Raw genomic sequence first — 18,085 nt, 5'->3', positions numbered from 1 at the left:
AACGCTTAACTAATTCATTTGATGATCTATCTCAGGCTTAGCAGGACTGGCAGCTACCTATATTTTGAACATAAATGTTCTTCAAGCATTGGTGATATGGAATTTGTGAAATATTGAGAACAACGTCTTATTGTTTGAGAGAATTCTCCAATTGACTAATATACCAAGTGCATCAGCAGCACTGAAGGGGTCATCAAGGAAAAAAAATCCACATCACCATAGATAGCCTTGACCAGTTGGATTCTCTGCTTTTGCCCTCCACTTAAGTTCATTCCCCTCTCTCCAACTACACTTAAATTTCTGCCTTGCCAAATATTGATATCTTGATTCAAAGCACAAGCTTCCAATATATCATCATAGAATGCCTTGTTCATTTCTTTGCCAAACAAGACATTCTCCCTAATTGTACCATTTGAATCCCAACACTCTGGGGGACACAGGCTTTTTATTCCATAAACTATTACTCCTCTCGCATAAATCCTTGGAATTTCACCTAGTATAGACTTTCCTGGCCCAACAGAACCACATACTGCAACCTTTTCACCTTTCAATATTATCATATTCTCCATAATTCTGACTGTAGGTCTCTGTATTTTTTTCACCACTTTCCCAAGCATATTCCCCAATATCAATTTCAATAGCAATATTGGAATCTATTGAAGTATGATAATTTATCTTCTTTTGATCTTCTCCAACTCTTGGACACGATCAATAGAGAAAAGAGGGGACTGTTCCTGCTATCAAAAGTATGTACAATATTATGCAAATTCCAAAAGTGAAAATAGGAACAAAAGTTGGTGAAGCCTAGAAAAGAAAGGCCACTAATGAGCTAGAAAATAGGTATCTTTTCAGCCAGTTTCCCTCAGATAAAGGAGATTCTTCAAGAACATGGGTTACCATGGATGCAGCTTCAACACTCTCATACTCTTTAGAGTTTCTGAAGTCACTTTGATTCTTGCAGCTTTGGCTTCCATAATCTTCGAGTGGAGCCTTTTTTGCATTTTGGCCAAAGGTGTGTTGCACACCATCTCCAAAACTGTGGCAGATGATGCAGCAATGGAGGGGGCAGCTCCTAGATTCCTATAGAGGATGATTGAGGCCAGAAGGAACTGGACTGGAAGCCAACAAACTCCGTGAATGTATAAGCAGAAGCCTCCAATTTTTTTGGCATCCAAGTTGGTTGAATTTATGATTTTGTCATTGCTTGAACCAGCATGCTTAATTGATAGAGATTTCTTGTAAATCAATACCATTAGAGTTACTTGTATTCATACACCAATGTCTGAGCATTGATTATCCATTGTCTTTGAGTAAGGAACTCCACTGTCTTTGCAAAGAAGAAAATGATTGCAAGACTGTAACTATAGTTGCTAAATCCCAAGTCATGGAGAAGAATGATTTGATAGTGATAATTCTTTGATTCCAGTATTCTCTGTACCTTTTAGTTCTGTATGGAATATTATTATAAAACAAAAATCGAATGGAGACCAGAATTTGAACAGTCATTGCTTCTCCTTTATTGGATTTATCATATCTGTTTTCCTGAATTCAAGCTGTCAATTTTTGCGCACTAAGAATATGCTCATATATGTCTTCATTTCAACGTTATATAACTTCTTAGTCCTTTTTATTTTTATTTTTTAATTTTCAGTTTTCAGTTTTGAAAGGAAATTAAAGTAGAAAAAATCACATTTGATATTGACCCTATTGAGTATATCGATTTACATTAACTGTCAATGGTGAATGTAAAAATGGTGGCAACTGCCAACAATGGATCATGTTTCCATCAAAAAATTGTGAAATATATAATTTAAATTCCTATCATTAGTCCATGCTACAAGGATCTTGAAATTTATACTACAAGGGTAATGCTACATTATGCTGCCTATGCACTTTGGTAATTGCTGCCCATCCATAGTCCTTGAAATACTTGACAGAGAAGGATAACAATTAGCAGGAACTAGAGCTCCTTTATAAGCAAATGTGACAAAGGTTGGGTTAACAATCCATTTCACTCTACAAGTTTCTGTTTCTTCTTCTTGAGCTCTCTTTGTAAGTTTTCCATTGCTGATTGGACCTTCAAAATTATCTTACAGGGTATACTAATTAAGGACTTATAATATTGGAGTGGGTTGAATTGAATAATGATATTTTATTGCGAAGTATCGCTTGTCTCTTCTCATTTGATCGTTTAAATTTAAAATTCAATCCTGACATTTGAATATTGAATGGGTGTGGTATCAATAACATTACCAATTTTCATTGTTTCATCTTTTGCAATCATGTATCCCTTAACTAGGTTTTCTCTGCATGGGGAGAATTGTACAAAATAAGTCCTTGTGTGTGTGTGTGTGTTTGAAGTAGTGTTAGTGCTACTGTGCAAAACCTTGATTTGAGGTGAATGGCAGCAAGGATTATTAATTTCCCTTTTTTTCCCAGAATTAATGGATATTGTATATCATTTACATAGCAATGTGAAAATGTGCAGATCACAGAATTTTTAACAATAAGAATTTGCTCAGATAAGGTTCCAGATATACAATGGATTCTGAGTTCAATCCTGAACTAGTTTTGTGATATCAATGCCAAAGCTCAACCTATGAATACTTTTTTGCGGGGGGGTCTAAATACTTGAAATTCATCGGATCCCTGTTTTCTTCTTTTTCTTCGTGGGACTATGACAGACAAACTCATTGTGTTAACCAATTTTTGTCATTACATGGAGGTGTTTCATTGGGCAAAATTTTGCATATTGATGTGAAATGTTATGATATTGATGCACAGCACAAAAGTAGTTCTATTTCTTGTGTTTTAGTGGTTGAGTGATTTTGACTTTGGAAAGCTTTCTTTTCAATTTATGGAGAGGGAATTGGGGAAATTGTCATCTTGTATCGACTCTCTAAGAATGTCTTTTGCATGAATCTAGTCCTTATTTATTTGGTTTGTGGTTCTCGGCTGCCACTTACTGTTTCTATTCTGGTTATGCAGGACTATGTCAGGGGTGAAAATGAAGAGAGTACAAAGAATTTATTGAAGAGAATAAATGAGAGAATTTCAAATTGGGTGATGCTCATTTCGTGATCCAATTTTGTTCCTTCTAAAGAATCTAGTTGAATAATGCCTTCAATTTTTTTAGTGATGTCTCATATTGATCAACTACACTGTAAATTATACAAGCAGAGCAACCAATGCATTGGTTACGGGTTTTGAATATATTTCTTTTGCATTTCAATGATTTTGTAAATTGGATTCAGCTTTGAATTTTGTAAGCATGTGGATGTAGACAGGAGTTTTACAGCCACAACAAAATCTTACAACATTTTATCAAGATGTGAGATGTCAATCCACCATAGCTCACAATAAAATGTTTAAAAAAAATAAAAAATAAAAAATTATAACGGAACTCACTAGAGCTCAAAACGAGGATGTTGTAAAAATGTTGATAGATTTTATTGCGTCCCTTGACTTTCTCTATAAAAATAGTCTTACACTAGTGTAGTGATGCAATTTTTTGTTTGTGCGGTCTGAAACATACTATCAATTGCAATAAAGTAGAAGATTGATGATTAATCATTCTCTGTGAGAGAAATTTCTTTGTAATTATTTTTTTGCTCATTTTTCACTCCACTTGTAACATTAACATTATTAGCCAAAAAAAGAAGAAAAGAAAAAAGAAATCGGTAAAATATCCTTTATTGAAAGGAGAGAAATACTCAAATAAGTTAAAATTGCTAGGGAAAGGAAGAGTAGATAGAGTAGTTGGTTGTTTCGTTGGAGGCTCTGCTGCAAGCCCCTTATTGGAAGTTAGAGCAAGCTCATTTTGTAGCTAGGGAAAGGAAGAGAAGGAAAATACATGGAAAAGAAATTGATAAGATGTGTGTGTGTGTGTATATATATATATATATATATTAAATATGATAGAATTTTAGTATATGGTGTCCGCTAAATGATGATTGCCTTTTATTATCAAGCTAAGGCACAAAAAATGGTTTATTCAAAGACGAGATTTTAGTAGTTGAACTAATTGAAAATCATTGATAAAATATTCTTTACTTTATTTGATAAGTTGACATTTTCTTTTTAAATACTCATTTATTTATTTATTTTTGATCCCAAAACGTTGGAAACACTAAGTGGTTTGATGATGATTTTCTTTAGGTTTCCTTTGGTAAGTTTGATGATTTTCTCTCCCTTGCTTTTAGATTCAACTGAGGCCCCAGCAATACAAGCTAGATTCAATAAATTAATTGCTTTTGTAATAATCCTTCATTTGAATTGACAGTAAGGAATCCCCTCCCATTTAAATCTTCCAGTTCTCTCCATTTTCTTTTTAATTAAACTAGTGGATATCCTGTGCAATGTGCGGTGCATTTTGATAAATTTAGTAAAAAATTATTTATGATCAAATGATTTCTTGAATACTATTATTATTTGTCATAATTAAACAATGAAGTTTTCTAGTAAAACAAAATTGAAACTAAATAAATTGGGGGGAAAATTCTTGTAATTCATGCAACTAACAAATGTCACCATATTACATTCACATTGTCACCTACAAACCCGGTGGTTCTTAGGTGTCTTTCTTGTATGATTTATTCTTTATATATAGATTTTATAGTGTTAATTTCTATATTTCTTATGCCACTAAAGTCTCTATCTCCACTATATCAACACCTATAATTTGTATGTCAGTGAAAATAGCTTTTCTTTAGTTTCAGAATTGATATGAGATAAAATTAAGGCCCATTAATATTTTAATTAAACAAAAGTTTGATTTTCTAAGACCTTAATTATAATAGGGTGAAAATTGAAAGAATGATATCTTAATCAATTAGCTATAAAATTTACTAAAATACAACAACAGAAACAATAATGTCATAATAACGCAATAATATCACAATTTAACCTCCAAATTTTAATTGAACTAAAAGCAGCCAAAACACCAAATATACTACGAATCCTTACCAAGTATATGCATCATACAAAAAGCCCAAAATCTAAATTAGCACATAATATGGAAAAACCATCCCAACCACATTACAAAGCTACATTAGTAAAAACATATACATAAAATCTAAACAAAATATTAAAGACGAACATAATATTTTGGAAGTTAACGTACCTCTCAGAAAGGGAACCAAAGATATTGTGAGAGAAATTATGGAAGTTTGATTTTTAAGTCCAAAGGAAATGGGGATTTATATTTGACAAATGTGGAGATAAATAATCATAGGACAAAACTTAGGTACAGTACTTTAGGTATTATTCCTTAGGTTCCTCTTTTAAGATTCAACCATGTGGTTAATTAAAAAATACACTTTCATTTCATGAAAAAAAATCCATATGGCAAAATTTTAAAAGGAAAACCTAAGGAACAGCACTTAAGTATTGTACCTAAGTCTTGCTCATAATCATATTACTCAATATTCATTGAATCTGACTTTTGCAATTCTGCATTGAAGTTAGACTTATGCATAAAATTGAGAAGTTTTCTTAATTCCTATATTTTCCATGACTTTTTAGATCCACCTTTATCTATCCAAAGCATTTCAAATAATAAATGTATACACATTCTTTGAATTTTATTAATGCATCAAAATAAATGCATATGTCATTACTTAATAGTTTGATATAAATGCTAAATTTAGATGAAGGGGAAGTCCAAATGAAAAGAAAAAAAAAATGTCATACAATACACCACTTGGCAGAACCTCATGCTCTTGCACATGAGGTCTCTGCTTTTATATATATACTGGTCACTAACCCGTGCGTTGCACGAGATTGTTTTAGATCAAATATTAACATGTTAAGGTTTAAACATCTCTTAAATTTCAACTATTGAAAGCTATCATCTCCAATATAAGATGAATAATGTAGTTTGAACATTTCTTGTAATGAAACAATCAAAATTTTACACAATATCATTAAAAATGAGATACATACAAATATTGAAGTAATATATTATAATAATCATAATGTGCTCTTACATTTGGTTTAATAAGTTTTTTTTTTTTTTTTGAGAGTCAATTTGGTTTAATAAGTATTACAAAAGAATCAGTAAATCAAATAAATATACAACTGCGCTTACATCTTAATATCAATAAATTTACAATTAAAGATATTAAGATTGAGTCAAACTCAAATTGGCAAAATCCGCCACAAACTTTGTAATTCAACTAATTGGCACCTCTTGGTGTTTCCAATGGAGACATTCAAGATTCAAATCTAATAATCTCCAACTATCAAACAAATTGAAGTTGCATTAAAAAAATAAACATAAAAATCTATTCCCATAAAAATATTATAATATTAATATATTTTTCACTATTGCACACCTTTGGTGCAGTGGTCACTCCACAAGTACTTGTGGGTGTGGCGGCAAGGGCTCGAGTTCAAGTCTTCAAGAGGGAACTTCACACATATATACACTTAGATTATGCTAGAATAGAAATTCTATCTTGTATGAAAATATATATATATATATATATATATTTTTTTTTTTTCAATTACAGCTGATGTTTAATGTTCTTTCTCAATAAAGCCCAAGCCAAATAGTCTTTCACTTTACAATACCTGTTCAATTGCCACTTTCCTTAAAAATTCAAAAGAAAAAAAATATATAGATATATATATATATATATATATATATATATATATATGAACAATCAAAAGTCTCTTATAATTAAATTATTATAATATTGGAACAGCTGAAACAATCATTAATATCTAGTTCTTCGACTCTTCCTCTCTTTATTTAATTGAATTACTTCTTCATAACTATTTAATTGCCACTTTCCTTTTAAAAAAAAAAAAAATCAAAAGACAGTATATCTGAACTATCAAAACTCTTTTGCAAATTAATTATTAATAATTTTGAAGTAGCAAAAAAGTTATTAATATCCACATCATTTATTTTACCTTTACATAGTAAAAGGTGAAATGAAATGTTAGAAAATGGGATATTTAAATTGGTTACTTTATTTTTATGTAATTTACATTATTATCAGAGGACATATCTTAGGTAGCTATGTTGTTTTTATTGTTTTTATAATGCCCTGTAAGTCTCATAAGACACTTTATGTGGAATTTAAATATATATATATATATATTTGAATTTAAGAGCTTCCAACAATGTGTAAATTTCAAGCAGTAATTCAAAAAATAGTTGATGTTGTTTGTTCATGCTTTGATTGTATAGTTCTATTATGGATTTTGGATTTTGAGTTATAAGTTATTTAGGACTATATATTCTACTTCCTTAGATGATAAAAACATATATTTCCATAATCTCTCTCTCTCTCTCTCTCTCTCTCTCTCTCTCTCTCTCTCTCTCTCTCTCTCTCTCTCTCTCTCTCTCTCTCTCTCTCTCTCTCTCTCTCTCTCTCTCTCTCACACAGAAAATATATGTACATTAATAGATGTGGAGGATGTAGTTGAATTTTAATTTTGAATAAAATGAGTTGAGATTATATTTTAATTGTTAAAAAATGGGTTTTTATTTCATGGAATAAAAAATGAGTTTTTATAAAATGAGATTATAAGTTTTTATTTCAGCTTAAATGAGTAAATTTCATGGAATAGTAGTAGTCACAATTGCTGACTGGTATTGATACGATTCATTTTTTTTTCCTATATTTTACAGTTTATTTTTATTAGTGCTAGTGTTTAATTGGATACCCTTGATTCATTTACCTCATGGGGGTTTGTTGTTTTATTTATTTATTTGTCATTTTAATGATAATCAAAGCAAGTAGAAGTTAAGAATGTGGGTAGTATAACTTGTATAAATTTTGATTTTCCAAAGAGGTTTTATTATTAATGGATTAAAGACTTTTATTTGATTGTTTTGACACAATATGAATTCCTATATCTGAATTCCCATCCTAAACACAAACGATTTTCCAATGAGCTTTTCTATTTTCATTTAGTAGGTTGAAATTTGCATTCATCTAATAAAACATTGAATATAATTTACCATATTCTTGTCAAAGTAGATGAAAAATCATATATGCTAATTGTATGGTCTTACAGTTGCACATTTGTTTGATAGTTCTATTGCTATTGTTTGAGGTAATTTTTCAGCATCAAAATAAATACAGCACACAACTTACTATTATTATTATTGTTGTTGTTGTTGCTGTTGCTGCTGCTGCTGCTTATGAAACTAATATGAAGTCTTGTTATTTAAAAGAAAACAATCTAATAAACCAAAACTCACGAACCAAAAATCATGGCCATCAATTGATGGTGTCAATTTTACACAAAAGTATTATAAAGCCTGAGTTATGGTATTTGTCTATAAACAAAAATGTATAAATAAAACATCAAACACGTGATGAGCAAATCACCATATGACCTTAATGTTTAAACTTAAAGATTGAAAATTCAAACAATAAATTAAGAAAGTGCATTGCTAACAAAAATAAAGTGACACCAGTCTTTTGCATTTGCATTTATATTTGTTTGGCATTTGCCTATTCCCATAGCGTAGGGCCAAATCTTGGAGGCTCATAAAAAACTCCCATATCAATAGCACAATATGCATTGCATGTTACTAAAACTATCAATGTTCATATTTTTTTTTTGTTATCCGAGCATGTCCATGTAACTATTTTTCCCTTTTTTCCCTCATCTTTTAACTGATCCCATTGCTTTTAAAAATATTTAATATATTTATTTCGCATTCATGTGAAAGTGTTGACAATTGATTGCATCCCATTACTTTTATAACATTTAATATATTTATTTCACATATATGAGAAAGTGTTGACTGTTGGTCTCTATGAGCGAGGGAGGGTGAGAGAGTTGGAGGAGTTGCCGCGTAAGGTAAGGTGAAAATTGTAGAGGCATTAAAGAGAGCTTTTATTTATTTTGGTTATAGTGTAGAAGGCATTAAAGAGTAAGACTAATAGAAGAAAGAAAAAAATATATATAATGGGTAGTCTAAACGTTTGTATCTTACATGGGGAAACAAACAAAGGGAAAAAAAAAATGAAATGAGCTTATTTTCCATGTAATTATTTTTTCTATTTATTTTTTTACATCAAGATGTAACTTATTTTTGTAATATCTATTATATATATATATATATATATTGTATTGAATTATCTTTTAGACAATAGGTTTAGGCTCAACTGTGAAAGTGCATTTTTTTTTTGTTATCCGAGCATGTCCATGTAACTATTTTTCCCTTTTTCCCTCATCTTTTAACTGATCCCATTGCTTTTAAAAATATTTAATATATTTATTTCGCATTCATGTGAAAGTGTTGACAATTGATTGCATCCCATTACTTTTATAACATTTAATATATTTATTTCACATATATGAGAAAGTGTTGACTGTTGGTCTCTATGAGCGAGGGAGGGTGAGAGAGTTGGAGGAGTTACTGCGTAAGGTAAGGTGAAAATTGTAGAGGCATTAAAGAGAGCTTTTATTTATTTTGGTTATAGTGTAGAAGGCATTAAAGAGTAAGACTAATAGAAGAAAGAAAAAAATACATATAATGGGTAGTCTAAACGGTTGTATCTTACATGGGGAAACAAACAAAGAGAAAAAATAAAAAATAAAAAAATGAAATGAGCTTATTCTCCATGTAATTATTTTTTCTATTAATTTTTTTACATCAAGATGTAACTTATTTTTATAATATCTATTATACATATATTGTATGATTGTAAAATTGATAATTTATATTTTACCTTGAAATTGGAAAATCAGAGTTACTTTTGCAATGGTTGCACCAAAACTCATTTTTAGATTTAACTTTTTTGTTGCACTTTGAGCATCCGATATAGTACCATCCAAAGTTTGTTTCAAAATTTTTTGTTGTTGCAAGGCATGTGAATACAGTTTCCTACAATATAAAAGAAAAAAAAAATTTACTTTTTTTTGGTTAAGATTATTGAAAACTAAATATATTATTGGTGTAACGTTATTGAAAAAAAAATTAGAGTACCTGATCATCTGACTCCCATTCCAAGGATATTATTTGCTTGATTTTCCTTCTTTTTTCAAGCAATATTTCCTCCTTGAATTGTAGAGGAATTCCATCAGTTCGAGTATTTTCCACATTTCTTTCATGATAGAAGATTAAAATTAAAACATAGTTAACAATCATTAGATATGTAGGTTGTTATTGTACTAAATTAATCTATTAGGATTATTTTTTTTAAATAATCGATTAGAGTAGATCAACAATCAAACAGAACAAAAAAAAAAAACTTAAAATATAAAATTAAATCACATCAACCAAAAGTAGAGTTCTAAAGATTACAAAAATTTATCAACCTAAAGCAGAGATGCAAGAAAAATAAAAACAAAAACAAAAAATAAATCGAGAGAGAGAGAGAGAGAGAGAGAGAGAGAGAGAGAGAGAGAGAGAACCTTTGTTTTCGTGACGGAAAACTATGCAAAGAATGGAAGAGAGAATAACAAATTTATAGTAAAATAGTGTGAATAAGAAGAGACAAAATAAGGGAAAGATGAAGAGTGGTATTAAAGTAGAAGGTAGTGGGGATATGAAAAAGTATAGGAGGGAGAAAATGTAAATATTAAAAAAATGAGTAAATATTAAAAAGAAATATAAAAAATTATAAAGAAATTGGGTAATGATGTGGACGCTAACGTGGCTCAATTAGAGCGTAGCAACAATAAATGCTACGCTTCAGCTTTTAGATATATATAGATATAGATTACTCGGTCAATGATTTTCCTTTCATCTTAACCTAGCCATCCACCGCCGTCCCTTGAGTTTCGGTCACCACATTTCGACATTTATGATTTTTTTTTTCCCATTTTGGCACCTTGGTGTATTTATTTCAATCAAATACTCCCTTGGTAAGTAATCAAGCTTCTCTCCCCCCCCCCCCCCCACCCCCAAATTTGAGGTCAATTTTACTTAAATCCTATTGTTTTGGTTAGAATTAGAGAAACCCTAAGTTAGGGTTACACATAAGGCATGATTTAGGGGTTTCTATGTTACACTTATATTTTCATTCAATTGATAAATAAATCATGAAATTAAGCACCAAATAAATGATTTAAACAACCAATTGATCAGACAATTTCTTATTAACATATTTTTAGAGATATTGCATATTAGAATTAGGGTTTTATGCTTAAATTTTGGGTGTTTTGTGGTTTGGCTTTTAGTCCATTAAAATTGGTTGCTCAAGAATGCAATTAAGGGTCCCAATTAAAGATTTAAACTCCCAATTTGGTCATAGTTCGATAGTTTTGAAGGTATTTAACAGAAGATGGATTTTAAAGCAACATGTTTATTATGAGAATTAAGGTTTTTCAATCTGGTTAGGGGTTTAATTAAATTGGATGAAATAATATGAAACTGGGATATCTACTAAGTGTTTTTAACACCAATGGGACGAAATCATCATAGATTTGGGATTAATCAAAGAGTTAAAATTGCTAAAATTAGGGTTTAGGCCAATTTGGGGCTTTTGGTGTCCTTAAAATTAGGGTTTTGTGATTTGGCTTTTAATACATTAAAATTGGTTGCTCAAAAATGCAATTCAGGGTCCCAATTAAAGATTTAAACTCCCAATTTGGTCATAGTTTGACAGTTTTGAAGGTATTTAATAGAAGATGGGTTTTAAAGCAACATGTTTATTATGAGAATTAAGGTTTTTCAATCTGGTAAGGGGTTTAATTAAATTAGATGAAATAGTATGAAACTGGGATATCTACTGAGGGTTTTTAACACCAATGGGACGAAATCATCATAGATTTGGGGTTAATCAAAGAATTAAAATTGCTAAGATTGTGGTTTAGGGCAATTTGGGGCTTTTGGTGTTCTTAATGCTTTTATAAGAAATTGAAGGTGCAATTATCAAATTAAGATATCTAATTTCAAGCAAGAACATCTAATTGGTGAAGTGACCAAAAATAGTATTAATTTAAATTTACCTTTAGTATAAGGATCTTACTAGTTATTAATGTATAAGATGAATATTTGGAATTTTGGGGTTAATAATATTTCTTATATTTTGTGTTTGTGTGGGTGTGGAATTATTTGTGCCTTCATTATAATTATTTGCGCATTAAGCCAACTGGGACTTCATACACCACCCCCCTTACCTTCTGCATGTTCTGCATGTTAATTGATAAAACCACTTGAATGTCCATTTTTTTATATATATAAATTTCCATGCTTATTGGATATCCTTAAACTCATTGTCATTGTCTTTACATCTTACATTTAATTCTTATATCTTTGAGTCATTTCATTTGTGAAACTCATTTGATTGTGTTTATATGAAAGTTTGATTGTACAATTTTCTTTAAATTAATTTCAGTGATCCCACCCATGGGGAAAATGCGTGGGCCATGATCTAGTGAATTTGATTGGTTTTGTGGAGATTAGGATAATGTGGTGGTAGATGTAATTTTGAGTTTTGACTGGTGGTTACATGTTTTTCAATGGCCTTACCCATGGGGAAACACATGAAAGTGACCTTGTTGCGGGGGCAAGACAAAGTACATGACATATTGAATTTTATGTTTTTGACATTGTGCTAATAATTCTGCTATGCATATAGTATGATCATTGTTTTATGAATATGTAAGTATACAAATATCACCTTGTTTCCCTTTATTTTTATGTTGGAGCGTTCTAAATATAAACTTGTATGGTTGTATATCAATTACTACTTGAGCTTTTAGCTCATTCTCATTGTTCCTATATTTTTCCAGATTAGCTACTCTGTTTCGTAGTAACAAGTTGATGCTAGAATGTGATCATTGTGCTGTAGGTGAACTATTGTTGGGATTTAAAGCACTTAGTTGTTTTAAGAAAGTTTCTTATGTATTAAGCTTTTAAGTTCAAATTTCAAAAGATAGCTTTTGTGAGGAGTTATTTAAGATTGTTGTTTATGTTTAAATCATTTGATTGTTTTGAAAATTAGTTGAACTAGTCACATACCCGCAGCCGCGGTGCGATACACAAAAAAATTTGACCATTTGTTTTTTTGTAAAGTGAAAAATGAAAATAGTATATGAGACTAATAAGAGTTAGTTTAAGGACAAAATGGCGAAATAGCTTTTTTTTGCAAAATATTCAGCAATATAGACTATTCGTGAAATATGAAGGCAGAATACCACTCTTTTAAAACTTGATTTTCAAAAAATCAAATTCTACACAAAACTTGATTTTATAGAAATTGAGTTCCATTAGTGAGGTGCTATGGTAGCACTCAATCACCTGGCTTTTATCAATTAAAAATTTCTCGTAGAACTTGATTTTAGGAAAATCGAATTATGTGTAATGTAGAACTTCATTTCCTGAATATCAAGTTCTTTCTTAAGTTGGTTAAAGTAAAGTCTTCAATTAGATGGAATGGTGGGTGTCTCTCTACTAGACTACCGCCAGAACCACTTAAGTTGTTTAAGTAATGTCTTCAATTAGATGGTCCGGTAGGTGTCTCGCGATTGGACTACCCGCCAAAATCACTTAAGTTGGTTTTTAAAGAGCAATTGACAAATTTTGTTTTTTAAACCACCCTCTCTCATTCTCACGATTGCCATTCTTTCAAACCCTCTATTTTCTTCGGCAATAATCAACCACGATCATTCACATTTCATTCCCCAACTATGTTTAAGGTACCTTCAAACAATTTACATTGACCACAATCCTTAGAGTTCGTTTTTGAGATTTTGAGTTCTCGGTTGGACTTCACTCTATGGGAACATAATTTCTTGTCAAATTTCCTATCCATTTTTTTTGTTTATTTTTTATGAAGTTCTTTGAATGTTGGTCATTGTCAAATAGTTAAATATGCAGAAAAGGTAGATTTTCACATGTTCATGCATTGCTTTATATACAGATGGTATGTTTGCATATAAGGTGTTTGATAAAATGCCTCATAGGCATTTTCCACTATTAAAAAAAAAAAACAATTTACACAAAACTTGATTTTCTGAAAATCAAGTTCCACTATATTTTCTAAAATTTTTTTTTACAAGAACTTGATTTCTAAGAATCGAGTTCCACTTAATTTTCACAAAATCGGTTCAACATGGCATTTTTTATTGTGAAAATGTCTAGTACCCAGGTATAATGGTGTGAATAGTTTTACCATAGGCTTGGGTCCGAGGACCATGCAATACCTTGGTTCTGTCTACCACTTCTATTTTTCTGTAAGTATCTAGTTTCCCCATAGGTTTGAGTCCGAGGACCATGCAATACCTTGGTTCTGTCTAGTACCCAGGTATAATGGTGTGAATAGTTTTACCATAGGCTTGGGTCCGAGGACCATGCAATACCTTGGTTCTGTCTACCACTTCCATTTTTCTGTATAGAGGTTTGTCCTCGGACCGCTTTACTGGAGATGACTCCTCCTTGGGTCGGATTATGATTTTTACACGTGGCGTTGATCTCGCCTCCAGCTCGAGGCCCCATCTTTTTCATTTATGAAGCACCCATTGTCCGTTCGTGTTCCGCGCTTGACGCTTCGGTGCGTGAAACGCGCCTTCATTAATGTCCTCATGAATTAACACGAGTCCGACGGTCTATGGCCTCCTTGGAAATTGGTAGCTTCATTATTAGCCCAGCTGATAATTCTCTTTTCGAACTCTGCATAAATTAATTCTCACTAACTCCCATCCCCTATATAAGGTGAGGAGATGGTTTCTCCACAATCCATGAACTTCCCAACACAAACAGAAAATACACCTCCTTTCAGCTTCCCAATCCCTTTTAATAACCCCGCTGGAATTGTGATTGGAGTTGACAAATATGAGGCGGCTTTGGGCGGGTGTGAGGACATCCGTGCCAAGAGCCATTATGGCCGCAGCCCCCACTGGGCTTCCGGTGCGGCAGAATCTAGGCGTAACCCTGATGGCGCCATATAAGGTGGCCCGGAGGGATGTTGTTAGAGTACCTAACGTCTCTCCTCGGAGCGCACCCCCAACGAAGAAGACGTGCGAATTCACCTCATGGGCGGTGCTCGAGTGTTGCCGTCTCCAACGGCCAACACTCGTGAGGATCGGGGAGAACCAAGGGAACATCATGGGGGAAGGTATCTCGGAGCCCCTGCATCTGCTCCTCTCTTTGTTCCAGCTCCGCCGTGCCGAGAAGGGAGTTGTCGGTGGCCTGGAAACATGATGGTCCTTCCCCTTCCCTGCCTTTTGTGTCAAGCTCTCCCATTCTCTTTATACCAATAAAGGGACGGCTTGACACTTCCCACCGGCTAGCTTTTTTAGGGCGGCTCCATCTGGGCCTCTGATTGTAGAAATAGCTGGTAGGATTAGCTTGTAAATTTTTTGGTGAAACACACCTGCCTGAGCCTCTGATTGTAATTTGTACTGTTTCTATTTATAAAATAATAATATCAAGATTTCTCACTTCGCTGTTGAATCTTCTATTATTATTATTATTTTTTTCAACCTACTGTAAAACGACTACTTAGAACAATCGCCTGGTGCGCCGGCCAGCACCCTAATCCTTCCCACAGACGGCACCAATTGTAGGGACTCAGTTTGGATTGACCCTGAGTATGAATGAGTTTTCAGCCCAACAAGCCCAAACAATAAATTTATAGAGAGTGGGTTAAAGGTTTAGGCGCTGGCCGTCGTTCATCAAGCATGAACTCCCCTTTATATAAAGAAAAAACACTTAGAGTTTCTTTACAACTGGGGGGATGCTCCTCGGCCACGGGCCGAGGAGACCTTTTTCTTCTCCTTTCTTCCCCCCCCTTCTTTTACTTTACTTGCTTTTCTTATATAGTCTTCATCTTCCTATCTCCTTATTCCATCTGTTGATCATCCATTTGCATCTCTTCTGGCCGTCCGTCCCATCAGAGGCCTTATCAGTACTCAAGTGGTTCACTCTGATCAACGTTGCCCTGCTAAGGGGTTATATCCCCATTAATGCGGCCAGGGGGGTTAGGTGAACGCATTAAATGTAAGGGTGACAGCTTACTTTGGACCTGGTCTTTCCCAAAAATCATCCTTGTCAGGCCGAGGATGAGGAAGTCTTCGGCGTGGATTGGGAAAAGAGACTTTCCCCAATTTAGCCTTGAATAGTCAGTATTCCTCGGTGTGGGCCTTGGGCCTGCTACACGATGGGCCGAGGCTATCAGGCCCACGGGCCCCATAAATAGCATTTTTAATTTATTATAGTTCTATTTTTTTTGGATGAATTTATTATGGCACTACATTACACATATTCAACTCATTTTAAAACTTGCCTTTTAGGTTAGCTAATAAAAAACACTAAGGGAAAAAGAACATGAAAAGAATTGATGAGGTATTTAAAAGGTTCTTATAGTTGATATTTATTAGCATAATGATGTCATAGTTGATATTTATTAGTATTATGGTGGCATTTATGGTGTGCATTTAAGGTTTTTTTTTTAAAAAATTGTATTTACTGTTGGCATATGACAAAAAGATTGACATGTGTACCAATAATTATATGCCACGTGGCATTATTTTTCCCTATCATACCTAGTAGATGGAGGAAGTTACAAATTGTGATACATGTTACAAGTAATGTTACAACTACAAATTATTTTTATAACATTTTTACAAATTGTTGATGTGACTAACTTTTTATTGGTTTTCAATACTTTTCATCAAGGCCCACCATTAACAATTTAACATCACTTTTTCATTTACCAAAAACTACTCACTACATCATCAGTTTGTAAAATTTTGGCGAAAAGCACATTTTAGTCCCTACATTTTTAGGCGATTCCTATTTTAGTCCCTAAATTTTATTTTTACCGCTTTTAGTCCCTATCCTGAAAAACGGTTCCGTTTTGGTCCTTGCCGTTACATCAGAAACTGATATTGCTGACGTGACAAACGGCAATAATAAATAATATTTGTTTAATGTCCACGTGGCCTAATTAATAATAAAAAAATATTTTTTGACATTAAAAAATGCCACGTCAGCATATAAATTAAAAAAAAATTTAATAATTTTAACTAAATAAAAAAAATTAAAAACAGAATAAAAAATTAAAAATTTTATGAATTGTGATCTAAGTGTGTCTTGAACAAGAACAACAAGAACACAAACTTAAACCCAATTACATAAACCCAGAAATTTAAAAAAAAAAAAAAAAAAAAAAAAAAAAAAAAAAAAACCCAAACCCAGATCAAAGTATACCTTGAAGAAGATCAAAATGAACAAAATTCCAGATCAAAATGAACATGCGCCCGAGCTCACGCAAGCGAGGCCGAAGCTCTGCAAGTCGAACAAAAGGCACGCGCCTCCACGGCGCTCAAAACCTTCTCGATCTACTGCTGGACCCCGGAAAACCCGACGAAGCTGGAGCTCCAAGACTACCAGATCGACCTCAAGGACTGTGGCCCCATTGTCCTCGACGCCCTAATCAAGATCAAGAACGAGGTGGACCCCACGCTCACGTTCCGGTGATCGCGCCATGAGGGGATCTGCGGGTCCTGCGCCATGAACATCGACGGCTGCAACGGGCTCGTGTGCCTCACGAAGATCGAGTCCGAATCGTCGGCCTCGATGATCACGCCGCTGCCGCACATGTTCGTGATCAAGGACTTGGTGGTGGATATGACGAACTTCTACAACCAGTACAAGAGCATCGAGCCGTGGCTGAAGAGGAAGAACCCGCCGGAGACGAAAGGGAAAGAGGTTTTGCAGAGTAAGAAAGATAGGGCGAAGCTGGATGGGATGTACGAGTGTATATTGTTAGTGGTGGTTTGGATTTGGAACTGGCAGTGTGTGTATATGGGTGTTTTTTCTTTCTTTGTTCTTTGGTTTTTTTTTTTTTTTAAATTTCTGGGTTTATGTAATTGGGTTTAAGTTTGTGTTCTTGTTGTTCTTGTTCAAGACACACTTAGATCTCAATTCATAAAATTTTTAATTTTTTATTCTGTTTTTTATTTTTTTTTATTTAGTTAAAATTAATAAATTATTTGTTTTTAATTTATATGCTGACGTGGCATTTTTTAATGTCAAAAAATATTTTTTTATTATTAATTAGGCCACGTGTACATTAAACAAATATTATTTATTATTGCCGTTTGTCACATCAGCAATATCCGTTTCTGATGTAACGGCAAGGACCAAAACGGAACCGTTTTT

At 32.9% G+C, this 18,085-nt stretch overlaps 1 pseudogene; it reads left to right on the top strand.

Annotated features, from left to right (window-relative positions):
* Positions 1-17,176: 17,176 nt before the first annotated feature.
* On the top strand, positions 17,177-17,818 carry LOC111985465 (succinate dehydrogenase [ubiquinone] iron-sulfur subunit 2, mitochondrial-like; annotated as a pseudogene).
* Positions 17,819-18,085: the final 267 nt, after the last annotated feature.

Source organism: Quercus suber, unplaced genomic scaffold (genome assembly GCF_002906115.3).
Source record: "Quercus suber isolate HL8 unplaced genomic scaffold, Cork oak 2.0 scaffold_695, whole genome shotgun sequence".
In the NCBI taxonomy this organism is placed as follows: Eukaryota; Viridiplantae; Streptophyta; class Magnoliopsida; order Fagales; family Fagaceae; genus Quercus; species Quercus suber.
The sequence above is the reverse complement of the archived record's forward strand: the minus strand, read 5'-3'. Positions and strand labels throughout refer to the sequence as shown.